The sequence below is a fragment of the Macrobrachium nipponense genome, chromosome 39 (genome assembly GCF_015104395.2).
Source record: "Macrobrachium nipponense isolate FS-2020 chromosome 39, ASM1510439v2, whole genome shotgun sequence".
Lineage (NCBI taxonomy): Eukaryota > Metazoa > Arthropoda > Malacostraca > Decapoda > Palaemonidae > Macrobrachium > Macrobrachium nipponense.
The window spans coordinates 12,332,850-12,345,591 of NC_061099.1; the positions used below are offsets into that span (position 1 = coordinate 12,332,850).

The window sequence follows — 12,742 nt, forward strand, 5'->3', positions numbered from 1 at the left end:
CCCTAAATTTTCTGTCACATTCTTCGATTGGTTTCTCTTCGGCCAGGATTTAACGGAATGTCACAGGACTGACCGTTATTGCCGACATTCCCCTTTCATTCCTTTTACTGTAGTACCTTCTCTCTCTGTTCACATTCTCTTCCACCTTACTCTCCTCTACCCTCTCTTGACAGTTGAATCATCACGCAACTGCTTCGAGGTTTTTCTCCTGTCACTACACCTTCAAACCTTTTTACTGTCAATTCCCCTTTCAGCGCTGACTGACCTCATAGGTCCCAGGCCTTGGTCGCTGACCTAAATTCTATATACTATTCCTAATAGTAATGGAAACGCCTGCCTATGGTCTATAATGACACATGCGACGAAACGTCCACACATTCTTATTTGGACACAACTGGAATAAACTAACTGCCCGAATGCTTTTTAAACTGATGAAGCGTGTTATCAACTATTATTATTATTATTCAAAAGATGAAACCTATTCATATGGAACAGGCCTACCAAAGGGGTCATTGACTTGAAATTCAAGCTTCCGAAGAATACGGTGTTCGTTGAGAAGAAGCAAGACGAGTTAAATATAGAAAGAAGCGTTAAATGCACCGGGAAAAGTAAAACTTGGCTGAAAATATCTGCACGGAATGCTAATTTGATCCATTCACACTCTTACATCAGTTACGCAATGAGTACAGAAAATGATCCGCTCGTGTTATAAGAATCGTATTTTGACGTGTCACAAGAACCGTATATTTTGACGAACACTGAAAAGCGCTGTTCTTGAAATATTGATCGGGAGAGCAAAATGATGAGCTGTATAACAACGAGAGAACAATAAAAAACTACACGTATGTATTTCAACACAATAATCAAATCGTTAGTCTTACCAACTGTACTACCAAGAATGCTATACCAGTTTTGTTACTACTACTACTACTCTTCATAGTTCTACTACTACTCTCGATAGTTGTACTACTGCTCATCTCGATATTTCCACTACTACTACTACTCTCCAGTTTTATTACTACAACAATAACAAAATTGTTTCTCATAGCTCTACGATCTAGTCTACATATTCTTTTACAAGACTAAAAGCTAATTCGACGTCCACAGAACTCTTTCTTCTCTTGTGGCAACCTATCAAGCAGAGTGCAGAAGTAATGCTTTCAATATCCAATATCGTATCCTTAAACTATTTGGGATAATAAATAAATAGCGTTGTTACACAACACTTACTGAAAGAGCACATACTAAAAAAAAACCTTTATTGAGCATCATATAAAAACTGCACATTTGGCATTTTGAACAAAGAACTGGAATACAATATAACAATGAAAATGGTAGTTCTAGTTCTAGACGAACACTGTTTTTGGCAATATGGAAGACTTTTTTTGTAACTGGTCAGTGTGCAACAAACTGCTCCTTCTCCGTAAGCGTCTATTGTTTTGAAATAAGTCTAAAAGAGCTTAAAAATTAGTTACACAGACTCCAAGGTTTTAACTCATAGTGAATACAAGATGTTCATCAGAAAGGAGATTCATGGCTGCTGATATTTCTACTGTGAGATGACTGTTGGCACCAACAAGTCTCTGGGAAAAGGCTAAATCTCTCACAGTACTCTCATAAGCCAGAGCTTTGTACGGAAGCTTCTTAAACGGCCCTTCGAGGTCATTCGCGAAGCTCTTTCAACATATAATACCCTTATTTACAGAGAAGCCTCACGGGTCAGCTTCTTTCTTGGAGGAGCGTTGATTCTACACTGAAGTCAGAGAAGAGGACGCGAACTGAATCCCAGCGTCGAATTCCAGCCTCTACAGGCAGCTCTGGTGTGGAGGTCCCTCGTACATGTTACAGATTTGACTCTTGAAGGCGAGGAGAGATACTCGGAGCTGGTAGTTGTCGTAATGCTGGAAAAATAAAAACAGGCAATAGTTACGAAGCAACCGAGTCAAAGCGATTCTTAAAATACGGGACTATCGTGAACCTGACGCCACGTTTCAATGCGGGTTGCAGTATTACTATAGTATTATCTCTTAGTTTAGGCTGGTTCCTTCTCTGATGATTTGACCAACTTTACCTTCTCCAGTCTCACTTTTGATCAGCAGGTTACTTTATGTACCCCATTTATTTATATGTGGAGAAATTGGCTAATAAAAAGCGGGCCATTTTCTTTTTCGCACGACTGCTATCCATATTTTCTTGCTATCAATATTTTCATTAGTAACGGGATTATGTTTCAAATGTTATTGGGATCTCAATAAATTTTACAGTTGTTCATCAGAATACTTATTTGCCTATGTATCACGCCATTTGCTAGCCCACTTCTGCTTCCAAACTTTCATGAACATGAAAAACAATGCGGACACAAACATACGCACCATATGTAATCAGGCATCTTAAAAAAAAGCAAGTGCACATGGCCTTATAACCTCAAAACACACGATTGCAATTAAGCATGTTTATAATATCGAATCAAACTTCAAGATCTATCATTCATCTCAGAGCCAGTCACTGTTCCTCAGTCCCATAAGATTTATCAGTTTTATTCGCCTATCAACAATGATCATGAGAACATTCCTAGGTAGTAAGCTAGCAGAACCCATTTCTCTCTCTGTTATCTTCCCAAGTAACAAGTTTCATGCAATACAACGATAATGGAACCCAACCTCTTTCTCTCCTGCTAATCCTTGTCGTCTGTTGTCTTCATTTCAGTTATATAAGTTTTACGTCTTCTATATCTGTCAGTCTTCCTATGAAATATTGCTCTTGTATCTGCAGTGAGGACAGCTGTCAGAAACATCGACTCCACATAGAAGTGGGAAAAGATGCAGAGAGACAAGAAGAGATCTGTAGTAGATGCGGGATGGCATTTTCTTTCCAGTCAGATACCTAGTCTTTACTAATACTTCTGGACAATAGTTTTTTTTTTCGCGATAAGGAAGCTTTGTTAGGCCTTCTCATGTTGTTTTGGTCACTGTTCCTTTGAAAAGGGAGACGGATATCCACCATCTCTCTGATAGGCACATACAACTGACAAAACCAGCTATTGTGTCATAATCTACAGATCCCATAAGGCCTGGTTAAGTGATGCTTCTCATCCAACACTTTTTACATCATTCCCTCTTCTTTTTTTCCCTTCAAGCGTTTGGGTTTCCAGAACTAATGTAGAGAACTGAATTCCTGGGAAAAATGGAGTGGATCGGGTACATTTAAACTGCAGGGAACATTCTCTCTGAAGTAGAACTGTCAACATTAGTTGTGGCCTTCTTCTAAATTGTGTCAATAGCAACTTGTTCCTACAGTAAAATCCCCATAACTATGAGGAGTTACAACTAACATCTATTCTAACACACACCCATTATCTGCATGCAACCACGGTCAATGCTATATACAGCTGCTTACAATGTGGATGGAAGGTTTATCCACAACTACAGATAGCAGAGGACCGGAAGCTCACACGGAGATAAAGCAAAGGTGGATATGAAAGAACACCAGAAAGAGCATTACAGTGTTACAGGATGACACTGTTACAGAACGACCCAACAAATACAGCTTTTACTCGGGCTGTAGTGCAGGATGACCCCACAAATACAACTGTTATTGAGGCTGCAGTGCAGGTTGACCAAACAAATACAACTTTTTGTGGGGCTGAAGTAGAATCAAAAGTTGGAGAATGGAGTTACGTTGTTGAACAAAGACTCTCTTCTTACGTAAGGATTCCCTGAAGGTATTGTCCACAATACTGAAGGCAATACGCGCCAGAAGAGTATCAAATAGCCTTCGGGAGAGGTATGAATGACATCTCCCTAAAATGCAGGCGAGTCATAGGCCAGACAACCAAAAGAATGCAACACTCATACTAGCTTATCCAAGACTACCCTCCTATGTTCTTAAGAATGATCTAGCAGTGCATTCCCCAAGCACAAGAACTATCAGGAAATGATAAAGAAGATGAAAAGAACGGACCTTCTACGAGTAAGCTTTGCAGTGAGGTATCCAGAAGTATATAACCCTTAGCAATAAGAGCGTCATGAATCTGACATCACATGCAATGTAAGAGACGAAAATAGGTATAATAATAAACTATTCCATGACCAGTTCACCTGTCTTCTATATGCATAAGAAATTTTGGCCTCCCGTGCACCTAAAACATGCAATACTCAAGTCTACAGCATCAGTGATCTACTGAATACAACTCTACAGTACATGGTAATAGTTCTACTGGACATATAATTCAAATCAGGGTACCTTTAGAACATGCAATACTCAAGTCTAGAACATCAGTGATCTACTGAATATAACTCTACATTACATGAAAAAAGTTCTACAGGACATATTCAAATCAGGGTACCTTTAGTAAAAAGAACAATTAATTCAAAGTAACTTGAAGTTACATATGTGATTTTGTAAAAAATAAATAAATAAATAAACAAATGGATAAATAAATAAATAAAATAAATAAATAAATAAATAAATAAATAAATAAATAAATAAATAAATAAATAAATAAATAAATAAATAAATAAATAAATAAATAAAATAAAATAAAACGAAATCACTTACCCCATCGATAACAATGGTGGGGATGAAGTGAACTCTGGGTTTCAGAGACGAAGTCTTGACGCCGTTTTGGTACAGGAGTTCTGCCCCGAGGTCACTCTTGGCACACTCCTCCAGGGGCTTCCAGTCTATGCCAATCTGCTCGCTGCACTGCTCCGTCGTTTCCGGGATTTGGTGCCCAATGCGAATATGGAAGAGGAGAGAAACGAATCAGTATCACAAAGATTGATTTTCTGTCCTATCGTGGCTGGGTTCTCCTTCGGGACTGCCCGAAGGTGCCATACACTATTATCCTAATACTATCCTCCTAGATTTTAATACATATCTGTTTGTTAATTTATTAATTTTTTCTTATTTAATCAGTGGGATCTCTTCTTTTTGTATTTCCCTTTAACTCGTCTTACTTCTTCCTAATGGATCTTAATATTATTTGGAAGCTTGAATTTCAAGTCAGTGGCCCCTTTGGTGGGCTTGTCCCATATGAATAGGTTTCGTCTTCCGAATAATAATAAATATATCCCTTGTAGGCAATACCTACGTACTTGCATATCAATCAGTGATTCCTTTCCTTACGCAGAAGGTTTCTCCTACAAGTTTGCCAAATATATTCCATTTAGGCAATACGTACGTACTTGCATATCAATCAGTGATTCCTTTCCTTACGCGGAAGGATTCTCCTACAAGATTGGCAAATATATTCCATTTAGGCAATACAACACATCTATCAAAACAAAGACATATGAACAGAGTTCTTTTCCAACGATATACGATCACAGGAACGCAGATATTTCACCTGAATTTCAAACATCGATACAAGAGATCTGCAGCGTTAATCACAGTCAACTTTCATGGCAGAGTTTTAAAAATACAACCACATCGTAACATCGTGATTATTTTAAAAATTTAATTGTGATTATTAAAAAATTAGTCTGGCAACGGTAATATTCCCAGTAATCAATTGGTCTATTAAAACTCAAGACTCATTCCAATTCTTAATTCTATAAGGTTCCCTCTAAAAGATATATTGTATATATACACTATATTATATATATATAAATTTTGCCAAAGGCCAAGGCACTGGGACCTATGAGGCCATTCAGCGCTGAAACGGAAACTGACAATAAAAGGTGTCGAAAGGCGTAACAGGAGGAAAACCTAAAGGCAGTTGCACGATGAATCAACTGTTCGGAGAGGGCTGAAGAAAGTAAGTTGGAAGAACGAGAATATGAAAGGAGGTACAGCAAACAGAACGAGAGAGGTTGCAGCTAGGGGCCTAACGAAGGTACGCTCAAAAGAACCTTATGTAGTACCTACAGTGAACCACATGAGGTGCACTGACACGGCACTACACTCCCTACGGTGGCATCCTTGACCGGGCGAATCATTATAATCAAATTTGAAGATATACCTCTAGCTGGGGTCAGCCTTTGAAAGGGAACGGGAAACGAACACAGCTGTTGTAGAAAGAAAGTGAATATTCCGGACAGATTTAAGAGAGAGAGAGAGAGAGAGAGAGAGAGAGAGAGAGAGAGACTTCTCACATCAAGCTGTTATTGCGGGCTCTTCATCCGATCATAATAACACGATTAAGGTTCTCAGGAGTGAAAAAACGTGCAAGTCACAAGCAGAGACCCCAGAGTACATTCTCAGGTCGAGGAATGACGATGATCAATCCAGAAGCGAAGGAAAGAGAAGTAGAAAATAACTCTGAAAAGTTTCACGTGGAGAGGAAGACGCGAAACGTATAATTATGGGAATGGAACAATAAAGCTGACTTTCCTTTCTATTATTTTTCTATTTTTGTTGCTGTGTCTGTATGAATATCTGTCTGTCTATCTCGTCATTGTCTTTTTTAGGGAGAGCAGAGCAAATCTGCGTGAGAAAATATATAGAAACCCTAAAAAACTGGGAATTTGTGAGAGAAAATAAATAAAGTCCTACAAAACTGGGAATTTGAAATGAATCAAACTTCTAGAAGAGTTGGCAAAGTAATCTGTAGGAGCTTTCTACGTCATACAAATACAGACAAAAGTTATTCAGAACCCCTGAGTCTAGGAGTCTACTAGAGGAATAATAAGTAAAAATAAGACAAGCACCATACATACAAATAATTAGAGGAAATTGGGAAAAAGGATTTAGATATTTTCCTGGACGTCGCTTTCTTGTTTCATTTTCAGCCAAAAATTCATGAAGGGTAAATGACAATGATACCGGAAGCAGCTCTATATATTGCGATACATAAAACTGTATAAAAAAATACTCCGACTTCCCTTCCTGTCATTTCCGCCGTCTCCCGTCCGTCCACAGGCGGTAAAAAAGTATATATAAAAACCTTATCGTTTATATTTCTGTCACGTTATTACGTGACCACCACGGTCTTGGACCGTCGCCTAGACCAGTGCAAGTTCCCAAACATTTGCTGGCCGTTCTTTAAGTTGCCGCCACTGGTTGCCTATAACCACTAAATTCCCTTGGTTTTATACGTACTTATCCTCAGATTATGGCCCCATGCATTCTGGAACATGGCTCCCAGTTAACTACTGGTCTAGACTGTAGACCGTATACGGGGCTTACGGTGAATACTTACTGGTCTAGGCTCTATAGAACGTATACTGGGCTTACGATGAATATCTACTGGTCTAGACTCTGGGCTGTATACGGGGCTTACGGTGAATACCTACTGGTCTAGAATCTAGAACGTATATATGGGGCTTACGGTGAATACCTACTGGTCTAGACTCTAGAACGTATATGGGGCTTACGGTGAATACCTACTGGTCTAGACTCTATAGAACGTATACTGGACTTACGATGAATATCTACTGGTCTAGACTCTGGGCTGTATACGGGGCTCACGGTGAATACCTACTGGTCTAGACTCTAGACCGCATACGGGGCTGACGGTGAATACTTACGAGATCCCCCCTTCCCCCTCAGTCACTGTCATGCTGGAGGCATTCAATTTTTTTAAAGGATTGTTCCAATGTGAAAACAAAAACAGGAAATTCACGTCGACTTCCCATCAGAATATTGTACTTGGACTTATGAAATCATGATAGCGAAGAAGACAGGGAATAGGAAAAGGAAGTACTATTAATTCTATTCCCACAATTAATCTTCATCACAGGTGTGTGAGAGAGAGAGAGAGAGAGAGAGAGAGAGAGAGAGAGAGAGAGAGAGAGAGAGAGAGAGATAATAATATGAAAACTATTCCAAAAATTATTCCTTACTACAAAAAGAAGAAAGAGAGAGAGAGAGAGAGAGAGAGAGAGAGAGAGAGAGAGAGAGATATTATGAATTCTATTTCCAAAATTATTCCGTATCACAGGAAGAGAGAGAGAGAGAGAGATGAGAGAGAGAGAGAGAGAGAGAGAGAGAGGAGAGGAAATCTATGAACACTATGCCCAAATTTATTCCTTATCACAAAAAGAAGAGTAGGAGAGAGAGAGAGAGAGAGAGAGAGGAAATACTATGGAAACACTATTCCAAAATTATTCCTAACCACTAAAAGGAGAGAGAGAGAGAGAGAGAGAGGAGAGAGAGAGAGAGAGGAAATACTATGAACACTATTCCCAAAATTATTCCTTATCACAAAGGGAGAGAGAGAACACTATGAATTCAGTTTCAAAATGAGAGAGAAGAGAGAGAGAGAGAGAGATGAGAGAGAGAGAGAGAGAGAGAGAGACTATGAATTCAGTTCAAAAATCATTTCGTATACACGAGAAGAGAAGAATGAGAGAGAGAGGGAGAGAGAGAAGAGAAAGCGAGATATGAATTCTAAGTTTCCAAAATCATCCCGTTATCACAAGAAGAAGAAGAAGAGAATGAGAGAGAGAGAGAGAGAGAGAGAGAGAGAGAGAAGGGGGGGAGGGGGTGGGCGTTTCCTCCTCACCTTACTTCCGGCCTGGGCGGGATTCTTCTGGGAGAACATGCAGTGGAAGAACTCCACCTGAGTGGAGATGGGGAGGGAATTCTGGACGCAGGTCTGACTATGACAATAGGTTCCTCCCGTAGCATTCTTCCTCCCCGTGTTGGCACACGAACTTGAAGCCTCCAGATTCCGTGGGCGTCGCCTGTTAGGAAAAAACACCAATAATTATTTTTCGAATATATCTTTGGTGGCTATGCTATCCATATCGTTACTCACTTTCATATATATATATATATATATATATAGATATATATATATATATAGATATATATATATATATATATTTTATGGTATCGAGGGTTCGTTACCCGACATCATGATTTCTTTCATATTTCTTTGAAGTTGGATCTCAAGGCTTTGTAGTGACAAGCGTATCCATAAAAGAGCAATGAATTAGAGAAGTTAAGAAGGCAATGCGGCTATTACATTTACATAATATATATATATATATATATATATATATATATATAGGTATATATATATTTTGATATAGAACATAGGCGCCAAAAGCCAGGCGCTAGGACCTATGGGGTCATTCAGCGCTGGGACGGAAATTGACATATTGACATTTATATATTTCAATTCTGTTTCTCTTTCAAGCGTTAAACACATTCTCTGTCTCTCTCTCTCTCTCTCTTAGCAAAAGTCCATTTTCCTAAAAGATTCTCTCTCTCTCTCTCTCCCTCTCTCTCTCTCTCTACTCACCCTGGCCTTGCCGAAGGGCACGAATTCCAAGTCCATGATGTCCTGCAGATCTTGCCAAGTCGGGTACAACTGACGGAGGAAGAACCTGACCGTATCCGGGCAGAGGGACTGAAGGTAGACGGTCACTTTGACCCTGTCCCCTGACACACCTGAAAACTGAAGAGGAAAATAAATAAAACGAGTAAAACACTTCGGCGCAATAGACTTTTCTGTACAGTGTATCACCAAGGCCACTGAAAATAAATCTAACTTTCGGTGGTCTCGCTGTAATGGTGTATGAGCCGCGGCCCATGAAACTCTCAGCCACAGCCCGGTGGTGGGGCCTGTCCTATAGTAGATGCATGATCATAGGCAACTTTAAACTTAAATAAGATCAAAACTACTGCGACTAGAAGGCTGCAATTTGGTATGTTTGATGATTGGAGGGTGTATGGTCAACATAGCAATTTGCAGCCCTCTAGCCTCAGTAGTTTTTAAGATCTGAGGGCGAACGGACAATGTCATCTCATTAGTAAAAAATAAGAGCAACAAATAATACAGATGTATTGGGGAAGTGACAAACGCGAGAATCCATCAGTTTGGTCGCCTTTCGTGTTACTCACTTCATGAGTGTGGAGTATCCTGAAGAAGAAGAAGAAGGAAGAGGAAAAGAAGAAGAAGTTCGCTTTAAATATCCGCGCGGATAAGAACCGAAAACATTCTCCAATCCCCTTTCTGAAAGATGCTGGAAGACCAAGGCTCATCTAACCCAGAGGCAATGCTTCCAATGTGTGTTTATGCGAGTTATTTTTCTTATATTTTTCATATCTGTCACCAAAGGATGTTTACTAAAGTCGTTGCTCTGATAACCCACCTTATCAAAAGGTAGAGCTTTTTTTTTTTTAATCTGAAATCTTGCTTAATCTGTCAAGCGTCACAACCTGTAAAGGTTAAAATATTTTTGTTATTGCTGAAGATGTAATGAGACAATGCGGCGTAAAATCAAGGTTTTCAACACTTTAAAACATTACTACTTCGAGGTAGATAGTGTACTTCAATAAGACTAGATAAAGTTGCATCAAACATAGGCAACTTTGTTAAGTATATACCCAAAGGTTGAAACCTTTAACTGCTACGATATGTAAAACATCCGTTCAACATATCTACATTATCATCTTTATTTTATAACGGTTAAACTGTCTCGATTACAATTGGGTTTCAATACTTGCTTCACTTATTCTTAGTTACGCCGAAGGTTACTCCTAATTACCTATAAGAACTTGCAACTTTCATTCTCCCATCACCAGTGCACTATAATCCTTAGTACCCACATAATTTTACTCTCGATCGTAATTACTCCTTTGCGATCCTAAGAAATGACAATGAATAATAAATAATACGAATTATTTATGTAGTTGGCGGATTCAACTTGCCATATCCCAACAAAGGTTCTTTGGAGCAATAATAAGTTTTGGCAGGTATATTACATTAGGCCTACAGTTGAGCCATAACTCACTGTAAAATCCTGCGGTAAACAAATCCTAGACGTAGTATTCCTAGTATCCTACAAGCCTAAAACATCTCACCTTTATTAACTGTCACTGATAAGAGTTACAGAAACTTTTACGCAAGGATCAAACGCCTGCGGAAAAAAAACTAGTCCTATAAGTTATCCTTGACTCCTACTTCTCTTCCCGCCATCCTCCTCAATAATACCTCTCCCACTACACCCGCCAGATCCATTCCCAGGGGCTCCTGCATATCCTATCTCCACCACCTACAGATCCTTAACCTCAGAGCCTTAGGGACAAGAACAACAGGATTCCCAGAAACGCGGAGCAAGTTTAAGTTCTTCGCCTCCGTGCACGCAAGCGCGGGAATTCGCTTTGCATCGGCCTAGCACCATCTCTCTAAGCAGTTTTCCCTCCTTTCATTTTCATTCACGCGTTGATTTTCGAAAGTTTTTACGGTAAAATAGCTCAGTATATCTAGCCAGAAGACTTCATGGATTATATAAGAAGCTCTGGCAGGAAAAGGTGAAAGGAAAGACCGTAGACCCTATAATTATGGTACTAGATCCATAGATCATGATCGTGGAAAAGAAAGGTTACCTTAAACCATTACGCTTTCCCAAAAACTGATTTGCCTGATAGAGCTCGGAACCACTACGTAACTATACAATAAATGATTCATAGATTATACGGTATATGTGAAAAGGTCGTTTCGTTCAATTTTCGTTTAATACAACAGAGGTTTAAGGAACCGAACCATCACGGCGTCTATACTTGAATTTGGAATTGAGGGTAACCTATATACCTCTATATACCTCTATATACATTCTCTCTCTCTCTCTCTCTCTCTCTCTCTCTCTCTCTCTCTCTCTACTCTCTCTCTATATATATATATATATATATATATATATATATATATATATATATATATATATATATATATTCAGCCCTCAACTACTAATGAACCAAAATGGACTCGGTAACACCCAGCAAGTTCAGGGTTAACAACAATAAACAACAAACAACAACAACAACAGCCAACAACTAGAGAAGGAAAAAAAACCCTTATGAGCCACACCCGAAGGTCACGATTAGGGTCCCTTCAAGGATATACGTGTACCTGTTGTATCCTTCGCAACAACAACATTCATCCCACTATGTGCAATCCTCCTCCTCTTTTTCTTCTTTCTCCTCGGCTTCCTCTTCTTCCTCCTCCTCCTCTTTTTATACCTTCGTCTTCCTCCACCTCCTCCTCCTCTTCCTCTTCTTTTTCTTCCTTCTATTCGTCTTCTTCTTCCTCCTCCTCCTTTTTCTTCCTTCTCCTCCTCTTTTTCTTTCTTCTATTCGTCTTCTTCCTCCTCCTCCTTCTTTTTCTTCCTTCTCCTCCTCTTTTTCTTCCTTCTATTCGTCTTCTTCTTCCTACTCCTCCTCCTCCTCTTCTTCTTCATTGTTCTCTCCTTCCTCCTCCTACTACTCCCCTTGGCTTTCCTCCCACCCGCCCCTAACTCCACCTGGCCACCTCTCATTCCTTCGCGTATCCTTAAGGATACGATAGTCTCACATTATTTCCAGTCCTTGCAAAAAAAAAACTGTTGGAACGATGTAACCCAAATTCCTTCCAGCTACCTCATTTTCTTCATAAAGAGTGCGTTCTTTATAACTATTAAATGTGAAATGATATGCTCGTGGTCATGAAACTCCGGAATTTTTGAACTTTGGAACTCTGGAATTTTGAAACTTTGGAATATTAGAAATTTGGATTTTTGGAACTCTGGCATTTTTGAACTTAGGAACTCTGGAATTTTGGAACTTTTGATTTGTGGAATTCTGGAAATTTAGAACTTTGGAACTCTGGAATTTTGGATAGGAAATTCTGGAACTTGGCCAGTGGCGTTTTCGAACCTTTCCGGAGGAATCTGGAAATATCGGGGAGTATTTGCTAGGGATAGGAACTGTGATTTATATATATATATATACTATATAGATATATATATATATATATATAATAATAATATATATATATAATATATATATATATATATATATATATATATATATATAT

At 39.0% G+C, this 12,742-nt stretch overlaps 1 pseudogene; it reads right to left on the reverse strand.

The window, feature by feature from the left end:
• Window positions 1-1,242: 1,242 nt before the first annotated feature.
• The window catches only part of LOC135210131 (uncharacterized), a 49,630-nt pseudogene continuing 38,130 nt past the window's right edge, over window positions 1,243-12,742 (reverse strand).